The following is a 17,091-nucleotide window of genomic DNA, read 5'->3' on the forward strand; positions in this document are numbered from 1 at the left end:
TCCTCTATAAGTAAAGTAGACCTCAGAATAGGTTTATCATTACTTGGATTAGTTTTCCTACTCTGGATGAAGTCTTCTGGCTATAATATATATTAAACATATTCATGTAATATTTTCCATGGATATGCATTACATTTAAAAATAATTTGATTGCTCTTCCTGATCCAAATGTCTTAGCTTAAAATGTTTAAGTACTACTTAAGTTTATTAATGTGAAGATAATTTAATAACATCTTGGAAAATACCATTTTAAGCCAAAAGGAAAACTACTAGTATTTTACTTTTATCCATTTCCTTGTGTTAAAAGTGGTGGTTTAAAATAAATCTGAGCTTTTACCAATTTTCTCTTTCATTTTTCAATACTTGTAGTTAAACTAAATGCAAAAGGATGATTCTTCACATTTATACATGCATTAGATTTTGAGTAAAGCTGGTTTCACTTTAGAGAATTACTCACAGGATCTTAAAAGGCATGGCATTAAAAATAAACTAGAGTAAAAGAAGCATTAATGTCTAATACGGTTGTTTTTTGCTTTATAGCTTGTCCTCAATCATTTTATCTACCTATTAGAAACCCATTCATTATTCAGAAGGTACAGTGATGAGAGCCCCTGAGTCTGGGGACCTGAGTTCCAGTTTTGGTTTTGTCAGTTGTAACTTTTTGTAGAACCAGGGCAGGACTACTCCTCCAACTTAAAGTTCGTCACACCAAGAAAATAAGAGATAATAGACCTTCTATCACCTGCCTCCCATCTGTGTTATTGTTAAAATAAAGTGACCCTTTGGTGTATACTAACCACATCATCTCATAACATTTTTAGGGGGATTCCAGAAGTGGATTTCAGAATAATCGAGATGAGGGAGATATCTGTAAAAGGCAGCTCAGAATTTCTGAATATTTCTACTTTTAAATGCCTTCTCAACCATTGAGCAAGATTTAATACACCATGTGGAAATCTTTTGTTTTTCATTGCATAACAAAGACTATGCCTTCAAACCTTAAATCACTTTTAGTATTCTACTTTTTTAAATAAATAGTATTGAAGATGTACTATCTAATCAATATGCTAATTAGTTAATGATATATCCAAGTGAACCCTTTAAGAAAAGCATTTTTCTGAAGGAGCTTCTACCAAACTATGAACAGCAACTTGTAAAAGGTAACTGAGAGACACATGCAAAAAGGATGCCCCCAAATAATAGACAATGGTGACATTGCCTCTCTACTGAGATTGGGATGGTAATGATTTCTGAATGGAGGGAGAGAGATCTGATTATTTTTGTGATGTTTGATTCACTGTGGTTGGTGGGGTTGCACAATTTTTTTCTGAAGGAAGGACATAATTTTATAATTAGGGATATGATTTAGAAATATGAAAGTTAGGGATATGTAAGATTGCAGAAAAAAGAGACAAAGAGCAGGGAATAAAATTGATTGTAACAATTTAAGTGAGACTGAAAGAACACGTTAGCTCTGCTGAGTGAGAGGAGAAACATAAAGTAATAGAAGGATAGAAAACACACTCCTCAAAAGATGTACATGCCATTTGGTTCAGACCAGGTGACTTGAAAGTCAATCTTTCTGCAGATTTAATTTTGGAAAATGGTGAAATTCTTTTTTAAAGATATATAACCTGGATTCTAGATATATAAATTAAGTAGATTAGTAGCAAATCAATACCGAGTTTGTGTTGTCTGAGTGATTCTGCGAAGTGCACAGGTCCAAGCCTTAACTCAGGATCTGAACTCATTTGTACAGCTTTGTCTTTCTATTAACTACTGAAGGGTATAATGCAACCTTACTGTATTATTTCTCCTTGAACTAGCATCAAGGCAGAATGAAACTAGGTGATAGTAAAGGTTACAGTAGCCACAATCATACATTATAGTCCCAGATCAGTCAAAGGAACCAAAATTTAAAGTTTCTAAAATCTATCAAAAATTTTAAATTAAAAGAAAAATATATCAGCATGACTTGTTCTGTTTCTAACATTTCAGTAAAAGAATGGATGCATGTGATCTAATGAACTTAGATTCGTGCTCTGCTCACTCACTTCACCCCACCTTCTTGAAATTGTTGACTATGTGTACTCAAAGATGAGAGTTATGACTTTAGAATGAATTCTGAGTTTCAGTCTGACACCGGGCAAACTGCAACAAGCTATTCTTCATTTGTTGGCATCATGCTGTGAATCCCCTCTCTCGGAAAGTATCTTTCTTGATGTTTTGGTAGAGAAATGTGATGGTCTCTGTACCACTCACCCACTCCTTTGGCTAACAGTATATTTTCCCCCTGTCTACTTAGGGTGAGATCAACCAGCCACATAAGGAACAAACCTATGACTTCAGACCACACACAACAACCTGAGCAAAAGAGATTACTTTGTAAAATCATCAAGTGTTATGGTTTTTTCCCACTTGTGATTTTCATCTTGTATAAAAAAAAGTATAACATTGATTCTGGCAAGATAGTGTGCAAACCAAGGGATCTCTTTTTTATATCTGTTTGAAAATTCTTATTTTATATTTGTGAAAGAGTAGTCATGTTGACTTCATGCTGAGTATTTTTTTTTTTTTTTTTTTTTTTTTACAAACAGACCTATTCTAGAAAAGGAATGGTTTAATCCCTAAAGCTGGTGCATAATAGATGGGTCCAGTAAATGGTATCACATTTTACAGCTTGTCCATAAGGATGACACAAGGTGAAATAAAATTGAGTGCTTTCAGAGAGCATAGGATCACTGGCAGATAAGTAGCCTGTGCCATTCCATTTTGGGAAGTGTAAGGTAATGAGGCTGGATGTGAAGGCAAGAGAAATACTCACTGTTTATTATGCCACAAGCCACTGAGCACGAGAAAATCTGGGCAGTGGTGAACAAAATGCTGAAACCTCAGAACAATGTTGAAAGCTGTGTAAAAAAATAACGAAGCAAACATCCATAAACAAAGGCTCGAAATGAATGCAAGGGAAATACACTAAGTTTATGATGAAACGGAAGTGCCAGCACTCACGCAGAACTGGAGAGGCCCCCTGCAGGATCTATGTTTAGAGTTTCCTGATGTGAGAGGGAAACATGGTATGGAAAACTTGTTAAATAATAACTGTTTAAAAGCAAGGATATAGAATGGTACAGGAAAGTTAAGGATTCTTGGTATCAGAAGAGGGAAGAGGCTGTTCTTATATCTCAGCAAAACAGCTTGGCCCAGGTGAAACAATGAAATGAAATGGCCAATGTTGGGGAATAACCATGGAAGAAGTCGTTCAAACTCTTGGGATTAGAGGATCAACATATGGGTATGAAGTAACTTCACCAGGGAAGGGACATTCACAGGAAGCATTTAGAGCATTTCTTTAATAGAGAGCTATTTGATTCTAAAACTCAGCCTTACCATTTACCTAACATTACACTTCCAGCTCTGAGAGAAATTTTAACAGTCTCACTCCCTGGGTGAATATGTGCAAACTAAGACATTTACAGTGGCAAATATAAGAAATAACAGAGACATCCCCAAAGAGGAAAGAAACACTGTCACTGAGGATTCCCTTCTCAAGCAACTTAGAGAGACTTAGAGGCTTGGTCTTGTGTTGAAGTTGAATTCAAGCAGTGCTTCATTTTAAAATTCCTACACCCATGATCACGCAAAAGTCAGACTTCTGATACTTGACTTCTGTGATGACTTAAGATCAATCAGTAGAAAGCGAGGTGATGAATATACTCAATGTGAAGGAGACACTGATCAGGGTGGCAGAAAATTATAGGAAGGCCTCCTCTTTTGACAGCTATACTGCAACAGTTACAGTTGCAGATGTTATTTGTCCACCAGACAAGAAAATATTTGTTTCAAGCCACAGGTATTTTATACCACAGTATCAAACTGAAATCCAGCAGCAATTTAATGTTTGATGTGTATGAAAATAAATGTTTTGTGGAGCCCAAATACTTTAAAACAAATGGACCCCACAAAATATATTCAGTGATCTGAAAAGAATGGCTGACTTCATTATGAAGAAATTTGTCCTTTTGCTAAAGTAAGGATCGTTCCATTATTAACAGGAAATCTTAGATGGACTACACAGAATGCTGCATTATTCATAAAAGCATTGCTGCCATCTGGTGGCTCCTTGGCATTTCAGCACTGACTATGCTGATTTGATTTGACTGGGTGCTCATGTGAGGTATGCAAAGGAGGGCCTTGCCTGGTAAAATAAAAACGTGGACATCCTCTGGCCCTAGATAGCATTCATCTGATGGCAGTCGTTTCTCTCTCTGCTGTTGTAGAATGGAGGATTCAGGGGAGGTAATGAGATACTTGGAAATCTTTTGTCCTGAACGTGAAAGTGTATTTTACATGGCTTATCTAAGGAAGTTACTCTTGGCTGTTCTTGACTGATAAATTTTGTCGACATTCATTTCTGTTGGCAAATAAATGTGTACTCAAATATTAGGAAGCTATATTGAATCTAAAGATATGCTATTTTACTTAAATAAGAATATATGCAAGATACTGTAATCCCTCATTTGGATCCAAGCATGATTTTTTTTTTAAGTTAGCACTCATTGAGTCTGATTTTGGAAATAATGCAATTTACAGTGTTAAAGAAAATTATAGAGCTGCCTAAAACTCCAGGTTTTGTGTCATTGAATTGTTATATTTAAAAAATCTGACTAATTCTTAATGCCTCAAACCTATAAATAATATTTCTTTGAATATTTACAAATTAAATGACAAATATTTTTTAGCTCACATTGTATTTTTCTTTGACAATAAAATAGTTAAAATATGTTGATGATTTTCAAGCATCAGTGCATTAACTCATTCTTAATCAGAACCAATTAGATTATCTTTGGAATTTTAATATGCTTTAAGGTTCTAATAATTATAGAATGGCTCATTGTATGTAGTGAAATCCTGACCCTTAAAATGGATATTTGTATAGCTCAGAATCCTTTGAAGATTATAGAAGATAATGAGTTAAAATTGCCCCAGGAGGAAAGTTAGAGTTCTGTCCTGAATTCTCCGAGACAATATTTAATAGTTAATGTTCAGTTTCTAGTCAATATTTCCCTGTCATTAAACTATCTTATGATTTAAAAATCACTAACAAGAAACATTGCCCTAAATTTGGAGAATTATAATATTGAGTGAATATTATTCTTTACATGAAAACTTAAAAATGACTATTTTTAAAGTAAGACATTTGAGTGTTATTTAAAAATTCTTGGGAAGGTTTCCACTCTATAATATGTACTTGATACTACCTTTTGTCACTTACTACTTTTACCACTTAGTTCTTCTTCCTCAAAACATTTACTTTGGCTCATGGAAAAGCATGGCCCATTTTCTCTGAGAAGATGGCTCAATTCCTTGTCCCTTTTGCATTTTCTATTCTACCCACATTTAGGAAGAGGGTGTGAACCATCACCACCACCACAGAAAAACCTTGCAAAGAAAGTAAATTGATAATAATTATCCCATGCCTCTTTTATCTGTAAGTATAAAATGTTCATTAAATTATTCTCCTAAGAAACAGAACTGTATGTTTGTTTCTAATGGTTTCATAAGAGATAGTAAACCTTCTACCTATGGTCAGGATGTTCTGGTATGTAGTCATAAGTTGCTAATGTCTATCTCAACAGCATTCCCTTTTGGGGATGCTTTTACAGATACTTAACAATAAATTCCCATTTAGTAAAAGGATCATTCATTTAGTATTATTAATGATGTCACCTCAAGACCTTTAGTATGTAATTGCTAGATGTTTCATTTTAGGGTAGTAGGGCATTTGATGGGTTTTTGCATAGGGTAAATTTTATGGCAGTGACAACTGCATCTCAGTGGAGCATTGATTCCTTTTTTCATAGAAAGCGAATTTTGAATTTCTTTAAGAAAATCGTTTTGTCACATATGACTCTGGCTTAGGCTGGGTTCCCCTGAAAGAAAGTTTGAGACTAGGTAGTATATTCCAACTAGTTTATTTGTGATGTGATTTCAGAAAGCTAGAATTTAAAACTATCGGTACTGAAACAGAAAGAAGAAAAACCAATATAAGTTCATTATAGTGTGTGTTATGGGATGGTTGGATGCTTGTTAGAATTTTCCTCCAAAGATGATCACATGAAGCATTTTTCCATTAACATTGAACTCCTTTGGTTTGAGGTTGCCTCTGGGGTGAGATATTGTCTTTACATCTTCTTGACTCCCAGACTGTATGGGGGTGCCCAGAAGCCTCTTTCAGGTGTTCTACTCTATAGGACCAGAAATTAAAAGACTTGTGTGATACATGCCTGAGGAAAATGCAGGTAGCACAAAGAGAATTGAAACTCACGTGGAACTATTATACCAGCAGCAGCTGTGGTCACAGACACAAGCAGAAGTAACTGATATGATCCAACATTTCCATATTCAAATTTCCCTATACCACACACTGAGTCTAACCCACCGAAGTCTTCAAGGTGGCTACTGACCTCAATCTCTACTTGAGAGCTAACCAGAAGTTTTAATGGAAAAGTATTCACTGCTCTTGCTGTAACTGCATATGAGGTCATCTTGGATATTGATCATCAATTTTCTCCATCACAGATTCTACATTTTTCTCATCTTCGGGCAGAACTATATGATTTATTGTGTTTGCCTGATGTGGTCAGTAAGACCTTCACATGTAAGGGGTCTAGACCTTGATTTCATGACATCTTCAGGCTGTGTTTGCTGTAGTTGACAGTTCACTGCACTCACAGGCATATAGCACTAAGAGACATCTCCATGAATCACTTGAGATCCAGAATCATTCTTCTGACTGCCATTATACAGAAGAAATCCCACCCTTTCATTGTAAAGGTCATTTTCCCCATAAATTTAATAATCATTTTATTTACTTTTTGGTCCATACTTGAGTATCCACAGTTACCATCAGTGGTTATAGTAACTTCATGGTATCATTACTAATCCCTCTTAGAAGCAAACTTCTCTCCCATTCAAGAACAATAATTTCCAATCTATCGAGGTCAAAGTTTAAAACTCAGAAACATAAATGCTGTATATGGATCACTGTAGCAGCTACTCCTTTTCTGTTTTTTAGACCCATATATTCTAGCTCTTATAAACACAGTGTCATATATCTTCACAGATTCAGTGAATATTGTGCATTTTGAAAGATAAGACCACAAACTAATAAGTTATTTTCTCTAAGCTTCTACCTTAAGGAGGAATGGAACTAGGATACCATTCATTTTTTCTATTAGGTTAATTGCTTCCAAGTGGTGTTATATTTAGTAAGATCAGAGTCTCCCAGAATCATGTAAACAGTGTTGCATTCCTTTATTTCCCTGGCATGAGGTAATGTTGTGAATGACCCCATATTGCACCATGATGCACCATGGTCAGAGAAAGCAAACCTACATCCATATCCAGAAATGGTGTGAATTCCAGTGAGAATAAGTCACTATTACCTCAAGAAAGGAAGCGATCTGATGTAGCCAGTTCACCATCAAGCATCAGGATGGTTTCTTGAAGGGACTATGTCTACCTGTGCTGCTGGAAGATTATGCAATCAGCAGTGATAGGAGTTATGTTAGCTTTATTAAGAAGAAGTCATGGTACTGAGCCTATGTGAAGTCCCCATCCCACCACTGTGGTCACACCATTCATGGGTCTATTGTGCAAGTGTTATCTTGCTAAAGAGAGAAGCTAGAGGACATCAACAGATTAAGTCATCTGGTGCACTGGCTTACTCTGTGGTAAATATTAAGACATTGATATGAAATGAGACACACAAATCTGTGTGTTCTGTGCCAACTCCCATAAGTCCATTGGAATTTTCCAGATTCCTTTGTCTCTAATCTTCTAGACTGTCTACCTCCAGGCCTGTGACTAACACGAAAAGTCATTTTCACCATCTGGCAATCTTTCCATATTGCTTTCTTCAGGCTACCCTATTCTCAAGCTGACTCTTTGCATGTCTGCCTAATTGGAGGATTTTCCTCAGCATTGTCCTACAAGGACGCCCCAGGGTGGGTATATCATAGAGCTGCTATTCATATTTTTGGTGCTCATCAACATAGAGCTGATCCTTCTACGAATCAGGCTTGAGTTTTTGCATTATTCATCTGCTGGCTTCGAGAACCTTCATGAGGCCACAGAGACAAGCTCAGAGAGAGGGATAAATATAGCAGTGACAGGTAAAATGTAAATTTGAGCCACCTGTTCATGAAACTTACTTAGGTTCTTCAGACCTGCTTGGATCAAATTCTGAATATAGCATTTCTATCCAGGGATTCTTGACCAACATGCTATTCAGTGAATCTGAAAATACAAGGTCATCATTGAAAGCTGAAGACACATAGTCACTTGATCTGGTGCTCGTTTTTATTCTGTCCTAGCGAGAGGCCAGAATTTACTATTTTTTAAATTTATTTTTATTGTAAACAAATGGGATACAGCATACTACAGAGATGCAGGATTTACTTTTGGTTGGTGAGAATTTCTTTACTATAGAAGACAATTTTCCCCTAGAATCCTCTAGGCCTTTGTTTCTGAAACTCTTAGTATGACCTCCCCCAGACCCCCCAGGAATAGCACACTCTAACTCCTTGGTGTATTTTCAGAATCTTATCTCTTGAGAGTTAAGGAACTTTCACCATAGCCTGCACTGGCTACAGGCATGAAGTTATGGATGGCCACCCCAGTGGATGAATGGCATCTTGATATCTTATTTCCCCATATACTGACTTACCTAGTAACAGAGGTCCCGGACATTAGGTCATATAACCATATGAAAATTCTGAATACAGTTCAGATTCCTGACTGTGAGCCAGTGAATGATTATTTATTTATAAATGTTTAACTGATAAACAACAACATGCAAATTTTATATGTTAATGGGGTACTATGTAACATTCAACACATATACATTTGTAATGTTTAAATCAGGTTAAGCACATGTATATCCTCAAACATTTATCATTTCTTTGTGATGAAAACTTTGAAAATCCTTTCTGCTATCTTGTTTAAATATACAGCACATAACTGTTATGTATAGTCACTGTACTAGCCAATAGTACCCCAGAGCTTCTTGCTCCTATCTAACTATAACTTAGTCCCCACTGAGGAACCTTCTCTCATCACTCCCCACCCTGACTTCCCTGTCAGGCTCCTGATAATCACCATTCTACTCTTAACTTCTATTAGATCTTTTTTTTTATTCAACCTATAAATGAGATCATGAAGTACTTGTCTTCCTGTTCCTGTCTCATTTCACTTGACATAATGTCCTCTAATCACATCCATGGTTTTTCCAAATGACAGAATTCTTTCTTTTTATAGCTGAATAGCATCATTCTATTGTGTATATTTAGGACATTTCTTTATCTACTTCCCAGTTGATGAACACTCAGGTTATTTCGGTTTCCTGGCTATTATGAACAGTGCTTCAGTGAACATGTGAGTTTAGATGTCTTTCCTACACATTTATTTCATGTCCTGTTTTTATATATTTAGTAGTGGAATTTCTGGGTCACATGGTAGTTCTAGTTTTAATTTTTAAGAAACCTCCATTTTATTCTCCGTAATAGCTGTACTAATTCACATTCACCAAAAATGTGCAAGGATTCCCTTTTGTCCATATCCTCATCAACATTTGTTATCTTTTTAGTCTTTTTGATGATAGCCATTCTTACTGGGGTGAGGTAATATCTTATGGTTTTGACTTGCATTTCCTCGATGATTGGTGATGTTGGACATTTTTTCATGTACCCTTGGACCATTCTTATGCCTTTTTTTGAGAACCGTCTGTTTAGATTTATCACCTTGTTTTTGAGTTGAACTGTAGTTTTGCTATTGAGTCTTTGAAATTCCTTGGATATTCTAGATATTATGCCTTTGGTTGTAGTTTTAAGCCTGTAAATTTGGGGCTTATTTGTTACAAAGCAATAACTAATTTATATGCATAATATATTAAGATATATAATTCAATGGTTTAATTTTCATGAGTAAATAATTGTGTATTTGAAAATAAGGTTTAACCAGTATAGAAAGCCTTTTAAAAGATAAAGGAAAACAGGTATGATGGCACACATCTGTCATCCCAACCACTTGGGAGACTGAGGCAGGAGGATCACTCGAACCTAGTAGTTCAAGATTAGTGTGGACAACATAGTGAGACTCTGTCTCAAAAAAAAAAAAAAAAGGAAAAAGAAAGCCATTGAATCACAGTTGATGGTGACAACTTTTAATAATTAGTTTCCAAGTAGTTGCACCTTATAGAATTGTAGAGAAAATGCAGGTAGTGACATTTCATTTGGTCATGTCACTTTCTATTACTCAGTTTGTTTATAGAAATAGTTGCCTAACAAAGTTAACTTCCAGGAAGAATGCCAGGTTACAAGGAATCATACCAGAGTCTTGGAATCACATTGGGCTTTCTCCCAAAGTTTTGCAACATTAGGTGGAGGCACCATAATTTGGCTTGAAAAGTTATAAGGGAAAAAAATGACAGAAAATGCTCATGGAACAGTGTGTTCAGTCTTCAAGATAGTATCTTTCTTAGTCTCTTGAACATCAGAGAAAATTATATGTCTATGTTATTTTTAAAAATAGTATGGACCAACAGAATACAGGGTTGTCATATATCATTGTTAGGCCAACAACTATAGAGGTTCTAACCCAAAAATTGGGCTGTAAGACAAGAGCAGATACAGCCACAGTTGGAAAATCTAAACATAGTCTAAAAGTTTTGGCATTCCAAGAGTTTCTGGTGGAAAGAAAAGAAATTTGATTTCTATGCTCCTGATGGAAAAACTTGCAAATAACCTGGGGAAATTGTATTTGTCACATTTTCATTGCAAATTTTATTTTCTATTTGTTTCTAAAAGTTGAAAATAACCTTTACAGTAAAAAAAATCATTTATTATGAAAAACATAGGTCATGTTGCTTTGGATTTTGAAATTAAATATTCTAACAATTACTTTAACTTTTTAAAAAGTACATATCATAAGTGCCATTATTATTCCTGAGAATTTTCACAGAGTATTCCAGGTGAGATATCTAGTTGGTTAAAGTGAACAAGCTATTCCCAGACCTACCTCCATCAGTATAATTTTCAGTTTCCTTTTCTCTCAAAAAGTATGCAAACAAGAAGATTTGATTCATTTATTTCTTTCTGAGAGTTTTTTCCTTACATAATTAAACCCAAAGATAAGCATAGTGTATTCATGCTAAAGCTCCATGATGCTAAGTCTGTTCTGTCTTGGACTAAAAATTTATTTGAATTCCTTCAACTAAATTAAATTTTAAAATTACAATAAAGTTTATTATTTCCAAATCTATGTTAGGTTAACTTTAGGTACAGAAACTGATGAAAAACGGGAATAAAATTATTCAGTTATATCAAACTCTAGGTGTTAAGTGATACATTTTGCATAGTTATTTTTGAAACTGTGTGTTCAGTTATTACTTTTTCATAGTACTGGGGTAGAGCTCCAGGATTTAGAAGACTCGGTTTTCAGAAAAGTCTAATTTATGGTTGTGAAATTGATTAATACAGAACTATTCCCCATTATTTCCCATTATGTCTCTTATTCCGTAGTTTATTTTTAATGAATTTTCCTATATCATATAAGATGTTGTTTTAATAACACATATTAATTTATCTTCTACAAACAAAATTATTCTTTCTAGTGTAACACAAATCCAACTATGGTGAAAATGTCAGTATTGGAAAAATTTCAATGTGAGCTCTATAAAATGTATTTAGAATACATTTCAAATGCAAGCTCTATGTAACTAATACTTGGATTCTATAGAGTGCTGTCCTGTTTTAGATGAAAGCTGCTAATTTTTCTGGAAATGAAAACAGGGCAGACGAAAGTTGCCCAAGGGTTGCTGTTGTAAGAAGGTACATAGTTCACTAAAGAGCTGATTTGGAAAGAATATACATCTGTGATTGCTGATTGATGAGGTTTTTGTTTTCCTTTTGTTCACTTATTATGTAACTTTGTTAAAGTTATATATTATAAGTGAAATATTTAGCAGGAGGTAATCATTTTCTGCTTTAATGAACCCACTGCTACTCAGAAACAGAGAGATGTTAGAGAAATAACTTCTTTTCTTCTTCTACTTATTTTTTTTTTTTTCAGTCCTGAGGTTGAATCCAGGACTTTGTACATGCTAGAGAAGTGTTCTAACACTGATCTACAGCTCTAGGCCTTAGAGGGAAACTTCTTAAATTTCTCAAATTCCCTAGGGCTTTTGTCATATGACAACATCCTTGCATTTACTTCTTTTGTTCCCCATAACCTGCTCCAAATTTGCTCATGTTTTTAAATAAATAGAAGAGTTATAATAATTTAATGAAATAAATATTAACAGAAAGGACCAAATATCATTAGGGTTTTAATTCGTATCTCACTCCAATCAGAATGACAATTATCAAGAATACAAGTAACAGTAAGAGCTGGCTAAGATATGGAGTAAAGGGTACACTCATACATCACTGATGTGACTGCAAACTGTTGCAACCATTCTAGAAAACAGTATGGAGATTCCTCAGAAAACTTAGAACGGAACAACCATTTGACCACTTCTTTCTTTTTCCATCCAAAGGATTTAAAGATAGCATGCACATCCACAAAACACTAATTTAAATAAAACTAAAAGTAAATAGCAGAAAGATCAATAGACTAGAGGGAAGGGAAAGGGGGTGGGAGAATGGGAGGAGAAGGGGAAGTACTGGATACTGAATTCAAACAAATTATATACCAAGCTTTGATAATTATGCCAAAATGAGTCCTATTGTCATGTATTTCTAAAATGAACCAATAAAAACAAAAAAGAAAATATTTTCTCTCCAAAAAAAAAAAAAGAGATCACAAACAATAGGCTGACCTTTTAAGCTCCGAACTGAACTTGGCTTATGTCATGATCTTCATTTTCTGGGACTGTGGGAGTCACAAAGTCAGCACAGCACAGAGGCACGGTCCTCCATATACATGGCCACTGCAGGGAGAGGCACTAGATTGCATGGTGAATAGTCATAGAACATACCACAGTCCCTACAAAACTAAATATTCAAATTACCTGCTCATCTTAATAAAGGGATATTGTGGTGGTGGTGGTGGTGGTTGTTTAAATGGAGTAAAATTGCATCATGCCATTTTAGAGATAAAAGCATATTTAACATAATTTATTGTGTACTTGTAATTGATGGTAACATAATGACTCATTTAAAAGAACCATTCAGCTCTTTTGATAAACACAGTTGAGTGTTAAACTAGAGTTCAAGTTATTCAACAACATATGTCAACCTGCATAGCAATTCATATCTATTTTAAAATTAGCTCAGAAGTGTTAGGGATATGGAAAATTCGCACCAATAGTTATTTATGTCCAAGGAAGATGCATGAATTAAAGGAGCTAAAGGTCAAAAATTTCAGGGTGAAATAAGTACTTTTTGGAAGGCAATAAAAATAAGGCAAAGTTGAACATTATTTGTATTCAGTAAATGAACAATAAAATAGAATCATTTCTTTTTCCAAGGGTAAATGAAAATATATATCATCAAAAAAGACAATGTTTATTTACAGATATTCACATACCTTTTGTAAAGATATAAAGTGCATAAATATTATTTGTTAGACTGTCAGGAAATGCTCTAATGAGAAAATATACTAGAAAGCACTTTTATTGTTGGAATTACAATTACTTTCTGGAAACAGATGTATGACCTAGGAATCACGATTTTTTTTCTATCAAGTTTTGGGAAATGTAACCATTTGGGGTGTATACCAAGGAGAGAATATATTAGATGGGATGAAGGAAGAGAGAGTTGTTAATATAAATTGCTCAGCAAGAAAAAGAACATTTTGATTGGGGGAAAAAAGTCATCTCTTTCTAGAATGAGGCATATTCCTCATTTTCAATGCTGTAGATTTGTTACAACAAGTAAAAACTAATTTTAGTGAAAGTACCAACTAATGTCAGTGAAAAATGATTACAATTCAACCCTATGTATGTAGCTATGGTGGCAAAGTTATTTTGCAGAATGTAGTTTTTTGTTTGTTTTTTATTTTGAAGACATTGGTTTTAAATCCAATGTACAGCATATTGGTTTAAAACAAACAAACCAAAAGTCCCTCAACAACAGTCCCAGTACACCGAGTTGCAATTAGCTACCACTCCTGGGAAATATTCTGGTACATGTTGCTGGCACTTGAAAAATTTACACCTTCTAAGGAAAGGGAGGAAAATTCTGTCAAACAATTAAACTGATTAGAATTCCCAAGAATGTGAAAACAAAATGAGCCCTAAATTAGAAAAGAATGGCAAATAGTGTATATGAGGCTATGACTTGGAAAAGAGAAAGTAAAAGAGGTTTGAACCTTGTATAAGTCATTCTTTTTCTTTAAAAAAAAATGTAATTCAAGTTAGGTAAGAACTCAGGTACTTAATAGAGTTGGAAAATATGACCAAATGCCCTGAAAAATAACAATATATTCATACGCTTGTTACTAATATTTTGGACAAACGAAATGGTCGTTAAATCTGTGAATGAATATATTTTGGGAAACCAAGTAGTTAAGTTTAAATGTGACTTACTGTCAAAAAATGTAGAATATATCGATAAGTACAAATATTTGGATGAAGAGGAAGATAGAAGACGTTGGCATTTATAAGATTAATTTAGGGTCAACTCTTTTAAACATAGATATAAATATTATCCAGTGTAACAAAAATTGAATACCCCAGTTTACCTTCCTTTCCTAACTAAATATATTATAATGAGTTATAAAAATTAGAACATCTTAGATTCTCCAGGAAATTAAATAAGCCATCTTGTTTAGAAGGTTATGTTTTGAAGATTTATTTAAGCAGGGAAACATAATATGGTTTACACATTTCCTGTGTCAACTATTCCTTTGTCATGTCTTCAAATATGTGTTTATTATGTTCAAGTGCTCTAATTTATTTAGATATTAAAAATGAAAGTAATGCATCCAAACTTTTTTTAATAAACCTATGAAGAAAGAACAAAACATGAAAGTCTGGAGAGGGGACTGCCAGAGAGAGAAAGAGAGAGAGAAATTTAAGTACCTTTGAAATTTAGATTGTATTTAACATAAGAATGAATTTTTGCCATTAAAACAGTAATTTTTTATAATTAAAAGAAATGGCTCTTACAGAAGTGTTGATCTCTATAATCACCTTGCACCAACTCTTTTTGCACCACCTCAATCATTTTGTTCTATTGTTTAACAAAACTCCTTTTGAGCTGATAACAGACACTCCTGGTCATTTAATTAATGTATCTTCAGTGAGTCATCCTTTATTAATAAAGCGAGGAATGAATTCCTCTTCACCTAATCAGATTTCGACCATGTTTCAGGAAGTTAAATAGCAAAATAACTCTGAATTTTAAAACTCAGACCTGGTTACATAGATACACCTTCCAAATGGAAAGAGTGTTGTAAATCACTTCCCATTATTAAATAACTCAAAAGATACTTAGTCAAACTATTTAAAAAATATGTATCATTTTACTACTTCCTGATCACATTGAGAAATTCAAGGCACAAATTAATGAAAGGAAAGTCATTTACACTGAGTGATACGTGTTCACAGTTTGTGCTAACAATCCTGCAAATCTACCTGTTAATTAGGTCTCATCATGTTTGATTATCAATTTTTTTCAAAAAATATTTCATGATGAGGTATAAATTGTGTTAATAATTGTTATGGAAACATTTTTCTAGTAAGATGTTAATCTTTTTCAATCATTCTGGACCAACCACAAAAACTTTTGAGTTTAACTTCGCTTAAAATATTGCAACACAAAACTTTTCAATCTTCTGTAGACAGTTCTGCTTAACTTTGGATATGATTTCTTTTGTCCTTATGATTTAAGATAAAATTCTTCCCCATCCTGAGAGCAGTACCTTTTCACCTGTATTGACTGTTTTTGAAAGAACTAAAAATTTTTTTAAGCATTTGGCTATTTTATATACCAGCGATCTGTACTTTGTTCATAATTTATTTTGGTATGTAGGGTGAAGTGATCCAAATAGTCTCATCACTCAATATCATTGAGTAATAATGCACAGCTTCTCAATGCTTTTGTGATGCTTACTTTTATTCCCTGTTATTTTCCCTTTTAAAGCAGTTTATTTCAGAGATATAGATTTGGTTTTTTGACAGCACCTGAAATTGTTGCTTTGATTATTCTAACCTCATAATTTATAATAATTACTGGAAAGTCAAATTTCCTGTCTAGGTTTCCTTTTCAAAATTATCTATTGTTTTCAGAATGTTAATATGGTATAAAAACAAACTGATTTTGGTCTTCTTAAGTAACCTGTTTTATATATATTTTTTTTATTCTGAAAATTTAAATAATCATTTTAATAATCATTTATTTTACCGTTTTGTTGTTGTTGCTGTTGTTTTTGGTGATTCTTTGGATCAAACCCAGGGCCTCAGGCATCCCAGAAAGCCCTCTACCACTGAACTATGTTCTCAAACTTATTTTTGCATTATCTTACCAGTCACATTTAAAATATTTTTAATATGTATTCAAAATTTTTGAGCTCAGAACAGATATTTTTATTAATTTTCAGGCAATTAAGGATCACCTCAAGTTTTTTTTTTTTTTTAACTTCAGGGAATCCTATATTCTATAAAATTACCACTCTTTTTCACATAACATTTTTATTAGTGCATTTTAATTATACATAATAGTGGAATTCATTGTGCCATATTTAGATAGGCATAACATAATTTGATTAATCTCTTCCTTAGTACCTTCTCTTTCCCTCCTCTCCTCCTTCCCCTTATCTGATTGCTTATTTTAGTTCAAAAATTCTTTCTCTTTTTCTCTTACTTTAAATTGCAGTTCTTTCTGCTTTCTGCACTGTTAATTCTGCTCTTTTCTGTCCCTAAGATTTCAATTTTTCTCCTCTGTAGATTTCCCCTGTATTGTTTCTTACCCTTTTCATCCATGCATTCATTTCATTCTGCATCAGCCCTTAAAATATCAAAGCTTCCACTTCTGACCCTATAAATTTCAAGTTATCTTTTATGAAGAAGTCAACACAGATACATTC

At 33.9% G+C, this 17,091-nt stretch overlaps 1 protein-coding gene across 2 annotated transcripts in view; it reads left to right on the top strand.

Moving 5' to 3' along the window:
• Window positions 1-17,091, top strand: part of Arhgap15 (Rho GTPase activating protein 15) — a 587,323-nt gene that overhangs the window by 113,893 nt on the left and 456,339 nt on the right. The gene's annotated exons all lie outside the window — the stretch shown is intronic.

This window comes from Sciurus carolinensis, chromosome 3 (assembly GCF_902686445.1).
Source record: "Sciurus carolinensis chromosome 3, mSciCar1.2, whole genome shotgun sequence".
In the NCBI taxonomy this organism is placed as follows: Eukaryota; Metazoa; Chordata; class Mammalia; order Rodentia; family Sciuridae; genus Sciurus; species Sciurus carolinensis.